The sequence below is a fragment of the Delphinus delphis genome, chromosome 13 (assembly GCF_949987515.2).
Source record: "Delphinus delphis chromosome 13, mDelDel1.2, whole genome shotgun sequence".
NCBI lineage: Eukaryota > Metazoa > Chordata > Mammalia > Artiodactyla > Delphinidae > Delphinus > Delphinus delphis.
The window spans coordinates 77,010,353-77,015,442 of NC_082695.1; positions in this window are offsets into that span (position 1 = coordinate 77,010,353).

A 5,090-nucleotide genomic window follows, 5' to 3' on the forward strand; every position below is an offset into this window, starting at 1 on the left:
TGACTTGCTTTTTTCCATGAAGTTAGGTTCACCAGTTTGAAATAGAACCAAGCCCTCCATTGACAAAATGCTTTGGGGACGGGGATTGATGTCGAATAAAAAGGAATAAGAATAATGACTGCCCCTATTTCCTGGTCTTCCTTCCTGCCCACCAGCTCTTGCTTCCTCCTTCCAGCCCCTTTCATCCTGGGGAGGGAAGGACCAGGGAAGTGGCAGAATGACTCCCAGTGACATAAAAGTGTATCATGAAAGCAGAGGCCTTGTAGGAGGCCATGGAACTTTTCTCCAGCCTTTCCCACTTAGGGCCCTACCTCAAAATGTAATTTTATCAAGTTAAGCTGTATATGCCTAAAATGTTTTCTTTTCTTAGTAAGTACTTTTTTTTTTGTCAATGTCATGTACATTTGTTTTAAATCAATTATGGTATCTGTGAACCTAATATTCAACACAGCCCTTTCCCTGTCTCTGCAGAGTGCTCAGATAGATTGTTCCCCACCCCCCGCAATAAATGTTGAGCACAAAAAGTGACAAATGCCGTTCCTATAATAAATCTTCTCTTTTGTAAAAAAAAAAAAAAAAAAAAAAAAAAAAAAAGTGACAAATGCCTGCACATTCCAAAAAGAAAAGACCATTTGTGTGGGATTTCTGGGGGTGGCCGAAGCCAGGTTTTACCACTGTTGGCTCGTTATTCCCCTTCTCGAGGCTGTGAAATAGAAGGTGTGGGATGACTGTGCAAAAGCTTAGTGAGTGTTTCGAGGAGAGGAGAGATTAGTGCCGCTTTAAACCAAGTAAGCGTTCAGGGAACTTAACGTGTCTCCTGGAATTTTTCAGAGCACTGAAATTTGGACTTAACTCTTGCCTGGGATAGTCTCAGCCAGTGGTTTTCAACCAGGAGCAATTCTGCCCCCTAGAGGTTATTCGGCAATGTCCGAGAACATTTTTGTTGTCCCAGCTAGAGGGAGGGGTGCTGCTGGCATCTAGTGGATAGACCCGGGAATGCTGCTAAACGCCCTACAATGCCCAGAACGGAGCCCCAAAGCAAATGGCACTCGAACGAGCCGATAGCACCGAGGTTCAGAAACCTGGGACTCTACCTAAAGCACAGATGCTGGCTGGAGGGATCCCTGAGTCAGAGCAAGGGCAAAGGTCTCCAGGGGGAGTGGAGCCTGCTTGCTGTCAGTTACAGTGAGATGTGGAGGTAGCCAGACTTGATTATTTCGAGACTTTGCTCAGACGGTTGGCCCAGGGAAGGTGTGGGGTCTATAAGAGCCCAGCAGAGCACCCTGTGAGAGAGAGTTACTATCGGACACTTCTCCTGCGAGATCCTGGATTACGTCTTCACCTGTCAAGTTAGGTCCTTACTTCCTTACCTCTCCCTCCTTCCTTCGCCCCCACAAGTCAGGTGCTGTAGGGAGGGGCAGAAGAGCCAGGTAGGTAAGTGATGGTCAAGCCCCCCTCTGCTTCCTTTCCTCTGTGGTTAGTGCACCCAAACCGGACCCCAGCTGTGATGGATGGAGAAGCTTTTAATCAAAAGACAGACTGGGGTTCTGATCTAGAAGAATTCTGGTGGCTTTTTCTCTTCTGAAATTGTGTGTATTAATACAAGACAGTGACTGGAGAAGTGTTAGTCTAGGGCCTTCAGTTAAGGGGGTTTGGTCTAGGGGATGGTGAGGATACCTTCAAGCCCAGTCTCGCCCAGCAGAGTGGACTTGAAGGCATTGGAAAGAAAGAATTAAGCTGCACGTTCCTAGCACCTGCCGGGTCTAGTTCACCATTAAACCAGTTGTAGCTGTATTATCTCATTCAATCATCAAAACAAACAGATGAAGAGGAAAACCACAACCTCATCTCATAAATAAGGACACTGAGAGACACAGACTAGATATATAATCGGCTCAAGGTCACAGAGTTAATGGAAGCCAATGGCTGGATGTGAACTCATGCAGACGGGGAGGAATTTTGTTTTGTGGAGGAAGTTCTGGGGAAGGTAAATTTACCAATATCAGCTTGAGGAGGAAACCTCGGTTTGTCAAGTTGCCCTGTGGGCGGGAAGCCTGGATTCCGGCTCCAAGCCACTCACCCTTTCGAGGGCTGGGGTTCCATTCGAATATGAGGAAAGGTGTTTATCTCAATGATCTCTAAGATTCCTCTTCCTGCCAGTAGTTCACTGCCCGAGACAGATCTTGTCCGCCTGAGCCAGCGCTCGCCCTTCCATGCACACGGAACCCACCGTGCCTCCATTGCCAAAAGCCTGGGCGAGGGTCTGACTGAGCTGACTCTCCTCTTGACATTGGAACCAAGGTCGGCCTCCCCACAGTGAAGAGCATGATAGCTATGGCCCCCCACTATGGCAGGAAGAAGGAAACCCCTGAGGCAGAGACTCTCCTTGCCAATTCTAGGACCTCCATCAGTTGTGAAAAGACTCCCCTTCCAGCAGTCCCAGAAAGGACTTTATTAAGGGAGGCGGAAAGGGGCAAGACAAGAAAACAGGCTTCCTGACATCGCGTTCTTGTTTTTTTCTGTCTAGTTATAAGCACAGACCTGGCTCTTTTCCTGCAGGCTATCCAGTCTTCTACTCTTTATTTGGATTCCCCCTACATGAGCACCATTGCGTACTGTTCTGTAGGTTAGTCACTGCACAAGGACACCCTACAGAGAGGGTGAGAAAGGGCTGAAATCAGGCTGGCATTCCATTCATAGAGCAGTGCACCAGGGGGTGGGGCTGTGTCAGTCTGAGGAAGGGTCACTCTTTTTAATTCACACAAGGCGCTGTATTTAATTCACACTGAACAAGTGGCCTTGTTCAGTACTCAGTAAAATGTGCAAGAGAAACAAAAACATAATCACATCATCATTATTACTACTATTATAATTACTGTTGCTGATATCATCATCAAAAATTCAATATTTTGCTTTGGTAAGATAATGATCCTTACGTAAAATTAGACCAATTAAAAGTAGATAGATTTTCCCTTGTACCCTGTTGGTGGGAATGTAAAATGGTGCAGCCACTAAGGAAAACAGTACGGAGGTTCCTCAAAAAACGAAAAACTGAACTAGCGTGTAATGCAGTAATCCCAGGTCCGTGTATGTATCTAAAAGAATTGAAATCAGGATCTCCAAGAGATATTTGCTCTCCTATGTTTATCGCAACAGTATTCATGATAACTAAAAGATAGAAACAACATAAATGTCCATTAGTGGATGAACGGATGAAGAAAATGTGGTATATACATACAATGGAATATTATTCTGTCTTAAAAAGAAGGAAATCCTGCTATATGTGACAACATGGATGAATCTTGACATTATACTAATTGCAATAAGCCCGTCACAGAAGGACAAATACTGCATGATTCCAATTCTACGAGGCATCGAAAAGAGTCAAACTCATAGAAGCAGAGAGTAGAATGGCAGTTGACAGGGCCTGGCGGGAGGGGAGCTGGGGGAGCTGGTGTTACGGGGTCTAAAGCTTCAGTCGTGCAAGATGAATATGTTCCAGAGACCTGCTGGATAGCATTGTGCCTACGAGTAACAACACAGAAGTGTGCACTCAACAATTTGTTCACAGGGTAGACTTCAGATCAAGAGTTCTTGCCGCAATGGAAAAAAAGAAGTAGATAGATTTTAGGAGCAAATGAGCTGATGAGAAATACGTCATGTTTATGAGGATGTAAGTACCCGGGAGGAGAGGGCTGGTGAGGAGTGAGGAACCTCGGTGTGTACGGAGCACCAGAAGAGCCGGGACTGTCGCAGCCGGTATCCCGCTGGCGGTGATGACAAGCTGAGACCGGACTTGGTTCCTCGGCTTCACCCTTGTCTCCTCCTCAGGCAGCCTGTGGTCCCAAAGTGGTCATCACCATCACCACCCCTAGTCCCGGCACTGCTTAGGGAGGACACGTGGATAAAGGGAGTTCTCTGCCTGAGGACGAGTTCTCTGGACACCGCGGGAGTCGGCACAGCGCCCAAAGAAACAGGGCTCTTTCCTTTCTGAACAGCCTGCAGTTGATGGCTGAGTTTGATCCAACACTGAAGGCAGGTGATAGGGAGCTGGGATGAGCTGTTTTCCCTTGTCCTTAATTCTTCTTCTTTGTTGACTTAGGGGAAAGCAGGAACGAAATGAGTAGGATAATTAGGTCAATGGCTTTCCAGGTAGAGAACAGGTTTTCCCATCCCTGAGGAGGCATCATGGCGAAGTGGCAGGAGAGTCAGCCTGTCTGAGCTGGCGAATGTGAGACCTTGCTGAGTGTGGTTTTCTCTGCCGTAAAATTCATCCCAGTGGGACCACGGGCACCAGTAATGAATGGAGTTACAGTAGGCAGTGAATGAGATTTGCACTTCTCTTTTCAATAATTTTAAGCACATCAGGCTCGAAAATGAAATATTTCTTCATTAAATAAAATTGTGTTGAGCATCTAGTAGGCAAAACTGTTTGCCCACCTAACTGTGAAACTACCTGACCAGACTATCATGTCCTATTCCCATCCGCAAAGTTATCAAGAAAACTTCCATCGACTCAATCGTTCATTTATTCATTGGATAAACATTTATTGTCTTAGACACTGGCCATGGGATGAAAAACATGAATAAGGCACACAGTCATACAGAGAATGAACAATCAGGGACTTCCTTGGCGGTTCAGTGGTTAAGACTCTGAGCTTCCACTGCAGGGGGCATGGGTTCGACACCTAGTGGGGGAATTAACATCCCGCGTGCCGCGTGGTGTGGTCAAAAAAACCACAACACAACACAACAAAACAAAACAAAAAGAAAGAAAATGAACAATCAGCTATGGTAGGATTGGTGGGGGAATTAGAGCGTGCACTGGAGCACAGAGGGAGGGTGCCCAGCTCAGTCTGAGGGACCCTGCAGGATCTGAACTGAGTCTTCCAGAACCAGCAGGCATTATTAAGGTTAGGCAAACAAGGGAGGGAACAGCATATACTGGGCAGACCAGTCTGGCCTCAGGCCTGGTTGTTGGGCAGAAAGTATGTGCGGGACTCGTGAGAATGGAAGCTGCCTATTTCACTCAGCACAGCACCCTCCAGTCCATCCATGTTGCAAAAGGCAGGATTTCTTTCTTTTTATGG